Below are 11,778 nucleotides of genomic sequence, written 5' to 3' on the forward strand. Positions count from 1 at the left end.
TCTAAGAATTTATTTTATGGAAACCCTACGCGTGTTCAATACTTAGTGTTAAAGATGTTCATTGCTATTCTAGCAGAGTAGTTAAGTAAATCAGGTTACACCTTTTATGTGTAACACTTTGTTGTTACTTAAAAGAATGAAGTATATATCGTTAGGACATAAAATTTTTACAAATCCTTATAATAAATGAGGCACAATATATTAGGTTGGCCAAAAAGTTCGTTTGGTTTTTTTCCATAAGGTGGCTCTAGCAGCACTTAATGTAATTGTCTTTAAATTCATTTGAAACAATTTTGTTAGACTGTATTGTGACAGATGTCATATCAGTGTATTTTAAAAAAACTATCAAAATTGGTGCATTTTTATGTAGTCATTTTAATATTGAAGATGGAAAAAATATGCAACATTTTCAGTATATTATGCTTTATTATTTCAAGAAAGATAAAAGCACAAGTGATTCCTGTAAAAAAGATTTGTGCAGTGTATGGAGAAGGTGCTCTAACTGATCAAATGTGTCAAAAGTGGTTTGTCTAGAAATGGAGAAAATTTTATGCTGGAGATTTCTCACTGGATGATGCTCCACGGTTGGGAAGACCAGTTGAAGATGATAGTGATCAAATCAAGATATTAATTGAGAACAATCAACATTATACCATGTGGGAGTTAACTGACATACTCAAAATATTGAAACCAATAAAGTTATTGATGAAAATGAAGAATGTGTCTTTCATTTTATGGAAAAAAACCATATGGACTTTTTGGCCAACCTACTATATCGGTGTCTGCCCATCCATGTGTAAATAAATGGATGCAAATTTAAATGGATAAATCTCAACCATTTCTTAACAAACATAATTCTCTAAGCAGTAGAATGCAAGGAGGACAAAGAGAGGCATTAATATAATCTCGCTTTACACTTCTGTGTCATTTGGATCTTTTACATTGCGTATTCATATATTATCTGTGAAAGGTAGGAGAGAAATAAGAAAGGGTGAGGAATATATGACCTGTATTACCTGTAAAATGTGAGGAGAGAGACAGAAAGCAAGAGAGAAAAGGAGGAAATGAAAAAAGAAAAAGGAAAAGGCTTTGTGCTCTGTCTGAAGGACATAGATTTATAAAAGGATTTTATTTATTTATTTTTAGAGAGGGGAAAGGGAAGAAGAGAATGAGAGAAACTTTGATGTGAGAGAGAAACACCTCTCATGAGCTCCCCAACTAAGGACCAAACCCACAACCCTGCAACCCAGGCATATGCCCTGATCGGGAATCAAACGCTTTGTGGGTTGATCATTGCCAAACCAGCTGAGCCACACTGTCAGGGCTGAAGGGCAGAGAACTTGAATTTTTGTTTCCAGTGTATTTGTATACTATAGGCACCCAAAATATTTGTTAAAAAATATTTAAATGGAAGGAGAAAAGAGGGAGTAAAGAATTAATTGCTATAAATTCTTCTTAACACATGGAATATGTATAAATAATATATCTTGTGATCCCTTGCGTTTGTCCTTAGCTACTTGGTAGAATCTGCTTTTCATATATACTCCTATGGATGAAATATTTTAAAACAAAGGGATATAAATACTGAAAACATTAGAATCTTAGCAATCAGACATGGAAGGAATATATCAATTCACCTTGATCAGTGTTTTAATTATCAGTGATAAGGACTGTACTTCCTTTTAGAAAATTATTTGAGAAACAGATACATTTTCTTGGTCAAATATTTATTTTCTGCCAACAGTGTGCACAACTGTAGTGTATATTTCCTTAGTCATAATTTTGGTCAAACTTATAACAAAATATACATGAGTTGAAACTGAATTACAAATCAGGAAGTGAAAGATGATACAACTAGGAAAACATTTGAATAATAGGGAAAATTTTATGTCATACATTCCCTATTGTTTCCTCCATTTTATAGTTTTCTTCTGTGGATTTATCTAAAAATCATAATAAAAACAAATATTATTCTAGCACACTTTAAATTATTATTAAATGTCATTTCCTTTGAATTCTCACATATTTTACTTTTTATTCTTGATATTTTCATTGGATCTCTAGACAAATAATGGCAAAGTTTAGGTGTCATTGTGAAGATATAAATGCACATTTTAAACATTTTTTCCATGTTAATTGAATTTATTGGGGTTACATTGGTTAATAAAATTATATAAGTTTCACGTGTGTGATTCTAGGAAACATCATTTGTGTACTGTATTGTATGTTCACCACCTCAAGTCTAGCCTCCTTCCATCACCATTTATATTTAATTAAGTTTCTCCATCTGTTTATTCATGTTCTCTTTTCTTTTTCTGTCCCTTTCTAATTATCAAACGTTCCTTCTATGTCAGATTCTACAAATGAAATCATATATTTATAACAATTTTTGTGTATCAATTAATCTAACAAATATTTATTGAGTACTCATTAATGTTTTAGTCTCTGGAGATGCACTGAAAAAGAAAAAATCACTGCTCCTCATGGAGCTTCTATTCTAGTGGGAGGTGACAGACCACAAACACAATAAATTAACATATGCTTCCTCGGGTTGTAATAATTGTTATGAAAATAATGACAGGATGGAGGTGAAGGGCAAAAATGACACCTCTCGGGGTAATAGCAAGTGAGGGAGGAAGCCAAATAGGCATCTAGGGCAAGAGATTTCTAGGCAAAGGAAACAAATGCGAATAACTGAAGCAGAGAAGTGTTGAGGGAGATTTCTACGAGATTAAGGAGGCCAGTGTGCTGGAATGGAGTCAGTTATAAAGGGATGGAAGTAAAGCCACAGGAGACAGAAAATTGTAGTGAGGCAGGTCACGTAGGCCTTTGTGAGACTTCGTAGGCATTTTTACTTTCTCCTCTGACCAGCATGAAAAACCACTGCAGGCTACCGAACAGACAACTGACGTCATCTGTCACGCGTGTATGAAGAGCTCTCCAACCGCTGTTGAGAATGGACTTGCGTGGGGCAAAGGCAGGAGCAGGGCCACAAGGAGGCTGTGCTATAAACCAGAGAGGTGATGTGCTTGAACCACAGTGGTCATTCGGATGCTGTGAGACCATTTCGGATTCTTGCCTTATTTTGAAGAATATGGACCAGATGTGGGATAAGAGGGAGAAGAAATAATGCGGACGCTGCTGCAGATGGTAGGAGTTCACTCAGTTGAGCTCAGTGAAGAGAACTAACGCGGGGATGCTCATGAGCTAAAACAAGAACTGTGCTGATTTCATCAGGAAACAGGGCCGCCCTTGGCTCTCTTTCTCCCCCTTGGCATCTGTGCTTCTATCCTTTTTTTCGACCACAAAATGGCTTCCTTGGTTTCCTCTTGAATTTTTCTCTCATTATTTCAAATAGTACGTGGCATATCATAGTGGTTCCTGGGTTTTACTCTACAACATATGCCTCATAATCTTTACATTTTATTAAATTACACAGTTCAAATGCTAACAGAGGGAAGTATTTCTAATCAGGCTTTGCTTAGCCTTTATGGTATAGCTGTCCTTGTGTGGGAGAGGGGCATGGAGTACAAATGGATGGCTGCTTAAATGTCAAGGCCGAATATCTTTGCATTGGCCAGTTTCTCCTAACTGGAGAAAGCATGCATAACATTCTTTTTTAAAAAATACATTGTATTGATTATGCTATTACAGGTGCCCCGGGTTTTCCCCCTTTGTCCCCCCTCCACCCAGTATCCCCCCTCCCACCAGCAATCCTCCCCTTAGTTCATGCCCATGGGTCCTACATGTAAGTTCTTTGGCTACTCCATTTTCTATACTGTTCTTAACATCCCCCTGCCTATTTTGTACCTACCAATTTGTGCTTCTTAATCCCTGCGCCTTTTCCCCCATTCTCCCCCTTCCCCCTCCCAGCTGATAACCCTCCAAATGATCTCCATATCTATGATTCTTTTCCTGTTCTGCTTGTTTCCTTAGTTTGTTTTTTAGATTCAGTTGTTGATAGTTGTGATTTTGTTAGCATTTAATGTTCATAGTTTTGATCTTCTTTTTCTTATTCAGTGAATCCTGACTTGCGCTAGATACTGTGGCTCAGTTGCTTAAATGTCTTCTCACAAACTAGAAGGTTGACAGTTCAATTCTCAGTGAAAGTACATGGCTGGATTGTAGGTTGCTGGTTCAAATACCGATTAGGGCACATGCCTGGGTTGTGGGTTCAGTCCCTTATTAGGGCGTGTACTGTAGGCAACCAATTGATGTTTCTCTCTCTTTTTCTCTCTCCCTTCCCCTCTCTTTAAAATAAATAAAATATCTTTAAAAAATAAATAAAATGAATCCTGCCTAGCCCAGGAGTTACTTGATAATGTGTTTTTTTTTTAAGTTTCTTATTTGACTTGATCTTCAATTAGTTGCCTGAAATAGAACGGGTTTTAATATAAAACCAGAGAGAATACTTGAAAGTAAAAGAGAATGATCCAAAGAAAGGAAGAATGACAGAATCTTGAAAACAGCAATGAATAATTAGAAAATAGAGGTGAAGAGCAGAAAACACAGTAGGAGAAAACAAAATAAGCTTGATGGAATTGTTTTAAAACACCACTGTTACTTAATGCGACATTTTCATATTTAAATACTTTTGACTCAATAGCAAGCATCATTTATTTTACACCAAAATGAAATGTTAAAAAAAAAAAAAGGTTATAGATAGTCTGTATATAAATTGGTGACTTTAAATATCAGGTTACTCAACAGTGTTCCTTACCCAGAAATGGAGTTTGTTACCTAATGATACAAGGCCTTACCAGACAGGTACTACATTTTTAAAATTATATCACATTGCCAAGCTCAGTTGCTGATCTTCGGAATCATTTAGGCCAATTGCATCTTCCCCAATTGAATATTTGCATTTTAGTCAATTATCATTATTAATGATTATGCTTTAACCCTGAAACAGGGACTATCCCTAGGGCCAACTATTGTTATGGCAATTACTTTACCAGATACAGCTTAAATATTTGGGAACTTTGAGGTCACACAAGCCAGTGAATGTCAAATACGTGCAACGGATGCAAGGGTAAGTATCTGGCATTTGTAATGATGTTACTAATATTCCCCTGAGGCATTTGGGACACAGTTGCTTTTCTCTCCATCCAAAATTTACTACTACTGTTGATAAGGTCATTTTTGTATTTTGTTGCTGATATATTCATTGCAGGAAACCTAAATTGTGCTGTGAAATTGTGAGTTTTATTCTTCTTAGTACATCCCTCTGTTTGTGCCCACTAGTGAATGAGCAATGTCATTATAGAAATTTTAATCTCTGAAGTATAATATCTCTGAAGTATAATAGATTTAAAAGCATATCTATATTCTGTGTAAGAATAATATTTATCTAGATTCTGGCCTAATACTTAATAATAATATTCACTGCATTGTGCTTTAATAAAAGTCTCTATACTGAAATCAGTTATTTTTATATTCAAAGACAGAACCATTATTTAGAACACTAAGGGTTTAAGACAGTGAGAAACAATAAAAATTCAATGGACATAAAGGTGATGAAGTATTGCTTTAGAGAAAAGTATGCTGCAGGTAATATTTTCATGGCTATTTTAATTCTGTGATATCTTTCAGGAGTTTTAAAGTCATGAATGCCAAGGTGATAACAAACATCTCTGGAAGGGAGATTGAATTTCATGGAATTTGTGGATTTTTCTTCTGGCCTCTTTGACTTTGGAATAGTACAAAACAACATGAAAAATGTTTGCTATATTGAAAAAAGAAGGGCTGGGATAATTGGGAAGGTAAGAGCAGAACCATGTTAGGATGATCTAGTTTTGTATCATATTACCCAGAAGAACTTGGGACCATACATACCTAGAATTGTGGGTAATGCCTCATAATACCTACTCTGTTTATTGAATTAATTAAATTTAAAATAAATGACAATAAATATTATGAAAATTATAATCTGAAAAATATACTTTAATTGAATAGCAAAAAGGCAGGTAAATAAATTTATTACCCCTGAAGATACTTTCAAATTCTACAGGTATCATTAATCTAGAATGTGTTTTGTAATTCTCCATTCTCAGAGATAAAAAGAATTAAAACAATACTGGAAACATACAGTTTATTAATAAAGTTAGTAAAAAGAAGAGCTAAATTAAAGTGAACTTTAGCCTCACAAGCTGTGATGCATACAGTTTGATGATAGTAACATTTTAATTAGGATAAGGTAAAACAAAGTAATTAACTTATCTTTGGAATCCATATTCAAAATTTATTCATGCAAAAGAACCATAAAGCCCAAAGAAACTCTAGGATGTTAATTTTGTAGAGCAGTATGACCAAAATGCATTTCTTAGAAGCAACATGGAATCCTTAAAAACCCAAATTCTCTTCAGTGCTTAATGTACTTGAATAATTTCTTTTTTCTGACTCCCATTGATAGAAATGTTGTATCATTGCATTTTGCAGTGCAATGAGAAAACAGGATTTTGGGAGGGAGGGTATTTGCTTTCAAGTAACATAACCTCAAAATAAGTGGAGTATTTATTAGTGCTGCTAAACCTCAATTTCTCCAACCCCCCACCTTCCTTTAAGGGACACCTTCTCCCAACCTAATTCCCAACATTCTTATGCTTGGGCCACCTCTCCCTCTTCAATATAGTCTGAGAAAAGTATCTAAAACGAATTCACACTGAGGTGTTGATAACTGCATCAGTATGGTTTCTTCACATGCAACTCCTCTTTCTAACTGTGAGTTACTTAAAGGCAGGAATCATGTTTTATTCATATTGATTTTTAGGACTTCTCCTGGTGCTAAGGCTGGGGTACAGCCACTGCCTCAACAATTCAACAAAAAAGAATTCCTTATTATAATGCTGAACAACTCCCCGCTACCTTACTGGGAACCCTCCAGCGATTTTCTAAGCTGTGCTCTGGGATCTGAAGAAATAGAAAAGGGAAGAATAAAAGAGAGGCATTTGGGTGATGGCGGGAGAAAGGGAGTGGGCAATAAACATGGTGCAAGGAGAGAGTGGACAAGACATATCTGGGTCAGGGTCTTCCCATTTAGGAAGAGAAGAAAGAGTGAAAAGCGAGGAGGATGGTGATGTGTACCGAGGGCCCCATGCACGTGTTCCTATGGTCAGCTATGCTCACAGTATTATGTTTTGGGTATTCTTAACCCTATTTCACATATGACAAAATTGAGGTTCAGAGCGGTGGCCAAGGTCACAGAACTCGAGGTTAAGAGAGGTGACCAAGATCATGTAACGAGCAAAAGGCAAAACTGGGAAGGCACTTTGTCTTTCTAAAATCTGTCAAAGGAAAGATAAAGACGCTGCAACACAAATAAATGAATGCAGAGATTTTGTTGTTGTTGTTTGAGATTAATAGACTTTTTACAGCAGTTTTTGTTTCACAGAAAGATTGAACAGCCCTAACTGGTGTGGTTCGGTGGATTGAGCACTGGCCTGTGAACCAAAAAATGGCTGGTTTGATTCCCAGTCAGGGCACAGGCCTGGGTTGGGGGCCGAAAGGCAACACTTGGATGTTTCTCTCATACATCTATGTTTCTCTACCTCTATTTCTTTCTCCGTACTGCTATCTCTAAAAATAGATAAAATCTTTAAAAAAAAAAGAAAAAGAATTAATAGTACAGAGAATTCAAAAAATCCCTGCCACTCATTTTCTACTATTTTTAACATCTTGAATTAGTATGATGCACTTGTTAAAATTGAGGAACCAATATGTATGTATTATTATTAAATAAAAAACATAGTTTACATTAAGGTTTATTCTTTGTGTCATGCAATGCTGAGTTTTAACAAATGCATGATGTCATGTGTCCACCATTATAGTGTCATACAGAGGCGTTCCGTCACAGAATAGTTTCATTGCTATAAAGAATCCCTGTGTTCACCTCTTCATCCCTCCCCATGCCTCTGAATCCCTGGGAACCACTGACAGTTTTTTACCCTGCAGTTTTATCATCCTCAGAGAAGTTGAAATCATATAGCATATGAGAGTTAGAGAGCAAGAACGAGAGACAGAGAGAAATCTTTCACTTAGCAATAGCATTTAAGCTTCCTCCATGTCTTTTTTTTAAATTAATTTATTTTTTCAAATACATTTGTCTCTGCCTTCCCCCCACCACCTTCCCTTGCCCCCTCCCTCCCTCCCTCCCTCCCTCCCTCAGCTCTTCCCCTTTGGTTTTGTCCAGGAGTCCTTGCTATATGTTCCTTGACTTTCCCCTTCCCTTCCTTTTCCCCGCCCCCCCCCTCCCTCCTTCCCTCTTGTCTCTGTTGATTTCTTTTCCTATCAGTGTTGCTGGTCTTATTTTCCTTGCATCTTTGTATTGTTGGTTAGGTTGCACTTATAGGTGAGATCATATGGTATTTGTCTTTCGCCCCCTGGCTTATTTGGCTTAGCATAATGCTCTCTAGGTCCATCCATGCTGTCATGAAGTTAGTACTTGGATGGGAGTCCATGTCTTTTATGACTTGATAGCTCATTTATTTTTAGTGCTGAATAATCATAATTAATGCTGTATAGATGTACCACAGTTTTATTCATTGCCTATTGACATCTTTGTTGCTTCCAGTTTTTTATAATTATGAGTACAGCTGTAATAAGCATTCATGTAAAAGTTTTTGTGTTGGCATAAGTTTTGAGCGCATTTTGCTAAATACCTAGAAGTGTGACTTGGATTGTATGATAAGACAATGTTTAGTTTTGAAAGAAACTACCAAATTGTGTTCCAAAATGGCGGTACCATTTTGCATTCCTATCAGCAATTAATGAGAATTTTGCTGTTCTACATCCTCACCAGCATTCTGTATTACTGGGGTATTTCTTTTTCATTTTAGCCATTCTAATAGGTTTGTAGTTATCTCATTTGCAATTTCTAGTGACATATAATGGTGACATTTTTTCATGTGCCTATTTCCTATCTGTTTAACTTCTTTGGTGAGGTGCCTACTCAGACCTTTTGTCATTTTTAATTAGGTTGTTTGCTTATTGCTGAGTTTTAAGAGTTCATTTTATAGTCTGCATACCCATCCTTTATGAGATACATGTTTTAAAAAGATTTTCTCCAAGTCAGTAGCTTGTCTTTTTATGCTAACAGTGTGTTTCACAGAGTAGAGCATTTTAATTTCAGTGAAATCCAACTTATCAATTGTTTTATTCTATGAACCATGTTTTTTGTGGTGTATCTAAATAATCATTGCTAAACCCAAGGTCACCTAGGTTTTCTCCTATGCTGTATTCTAAAAGTCCTACAGGCATACGTCAGAGATACTGTGGGTTCCGTTGCAGACAATGGCAATAAAATGAATACCACAATAAGGAGAGTAACACAAATTTGTTGGTTTCCCAGTGCATATAGAAGTTATGTTTATACTGTACTACTATCTATTAACTGTGCAATAGCATGATGTCTAAAAGAACAATGTACATATCTTAATTTAAACTTACTTTATTGCTAAAAAAAATGCTAACCATCACTTGAGCCTTCAGTGAGTCAGGATCTTTTTGCTGGTGGAGGGTCTTACCTCCACGTTGACGGCTGCTGACTGATCAGGGTGGTGGTTGCTGAAGGTTAGAGTGGCTGTGGCAATTTTTAAAAATAAGGTGACAATAAAGTTTGCCATATTGATTGACTCTTCCTTTCACAAATAGCTTTTCTGTAAAATGTGATGTTGTCTGATAGCATTTTACCCACAATAGATACACTTTCAAAATTGGAGTTACTCCTCTCAAATTCAAATCCTATAGCTGCTGCTTTATCAACTAAGTTTAGGTAATATTCGAATCCTTTGTTGTCATTTCAGTAATCTTTATAGCATCCTCACTAGGAATAGATTCCATCTCAGGAAGCCACTTTCTTTGCTCATCCATGAGAAGCAAATCCTCATCTGTTAAAATTTTGTCATGAGGTTGCTGCAATTCAGTCACATCTTCAGGCTCCACTTCCAATTCTAGTTCTCTTACTACTTCCTCTGTATCTGCAGTTACATCCTCCACTGAAGTCTTGAACTCCTCCAAGTCATCCATGAGGGTTGGAATCAACTTCTTCCAAGCTCCTGTTCATGTTTTTAGCTGGATTTCTTCCCATGAATCACAAATATGCTAAATGGCACCTGGAATGCTGAATCTTTTTCAGAAGATTTTCAATTTACTTTGCCCAGATCCATCAGAGGAATCACTACCTATAGCAGCTATAGCCTTATGAAATGTATTTCTTAGATTAAAAAAGAGTTGAAAGTTGAAATTACTCCTTGATCCATGGGCTGCAGAATGGGTGTTGTGTAAGCAGGCATGAAAACAACATTAATCTTCTTGTACATCTCCATCAGAGCTCTTAAGTGACCAAATGCAATGTCAATGAGCAGTAATGCTTTGAAAGGACATTTCTAAGCGGTACACCTTAATAGCGGGCTTACACTATTCAATAAACCATGTTGTAAACACACATGCTGCCATCCAGGCTTTGCTGTTCCATTTAAAGAGCACAGGCAGAGTAGCTTTAGCACAATTTTTTAAATCGCTTCATCTTTTTTCAAATTTATTTATTTTTCAATTAAGTTGACATTTGATATTATATTAGTTTCAGGTATACGGAATAGTGGTTAGACATTTATATAGTTATGAATTGATCCCCCGATCAGCCTGGAACCCACCCGGCACCATACATAGTTATTACAATATTATTACCACTTCCCTTCTGCTGTACTTTACATCCCCATGACTACTTGTAACTGTAAATTTGTAGTTCTTAAGTTAGGCAGTGCTAGTCTTCTAACATTGTTCTTCATCAGTATTTTGGTAGCTATTGTGGGGTTTGTTTTTAACTTACCAAGTTATCAAGAACACATATAATTCATTCTCCCAGAAAAACTTTGTTATTCTTTTTCTCCTATGGCTTTATTAATCAAGAAGTACCAGTTTAGACTCTATATAATACAGAATAAATCCATGAGTTTAGCCTTTATTTATTGAGAGAAATTCTAATGTGTTTTTTTTTTTCTGGAAAGGATCTTAGTAGCTACCATTAAGTTGTATCACTCAAATTTCCCTTCAAAAGAGAATGTGAAAGAAGACTAATTTGCTGAAAGCCTGCAGCTAAGAAGCCCTTTGGCTCTACCTCAGTATTCTTGTGAAGGCTACACTATTCTGAGGCTGGTTCCAGCCAGTGACTGAACAAAGTGGGTTTACAGGAGCCAGACCATTCCTGCCCAGGCGACTCCTCAAATGGGCCTCCGTGTCCTGGGATTCCCCATCCATCTAGCCAAGACTTTCTCAAAGCAGCACTGCAGTCTGAATGACGTTCTTTCTACCACATTTCCCTTCTTTCTTTCTCCGCTTTCACAGGGGTCAGAACTGCATTGCAATTTGAAGACTCTTCCCATCTAGCCCTGTTTCCGTTCCCCTTTATCCTTCAGAAGCATCTCTCTCAATAAATCTCTTGCGTGTTCAATACATTCTTTCTATCTGCTTCATAGAGGACCCACACTGATACAGTCTTCAGTTAGATTGGGTGGAGTTGAGTTAGCTAGGGTTGCTTAGAGTTCATGGATTCAAGGCATATGGAATTGAGCTCACAACTAAGCTTCTTGACCCTTAACTTAGGGTGTACAAGTCAATCCACAGACATGTAAAGGAGCCCAACTACAGAGCCACCCAGCTCGGTCTAACCTAAACCAGGTGACCCACCCCCTACCCCAGGTCTTCTAATAATCAATGATTATTTGAAACCATTGACTTTGACTTGGTTATTCAACAAATCCATCTGATGTAGTGGTTCTTACC

The 11,778-nt window shown here is 36.5% G+C and overlaps 1 pseudogene; it reads right to left on the reverse strand.

The window, feature by feature from the left end:
- Window positions 1-9,481: 9,481 nt before the first annotated feature.
- LOC129065188 (tigger transposable element-derived protein 1-like) lies at window positions 9,482-10,506 on the reverse strand (annotated as a pseudogene).
- Window positions 10,507-11,778: the final 1,272 nt, after the last annotated feature.

The sequence above is a fragment of the Pteronotus mesoamericanus genome, unplaced genomic scaffold, assembly GCF_021234165.1.
Source record: "Pteronotus mesoamericanus isolate MK-2021 breed Mesoamerican mustached bat unplaced genomic scaffold, CSHL_Meso_final contig_173, whole genome shotgun sequence".
NCBI lineage: Eukaryota > Metazoa > Chordata > Mammalia > Chiroptera > Mormoopidae > Pteronotus > Pteronotus mesoamericanus.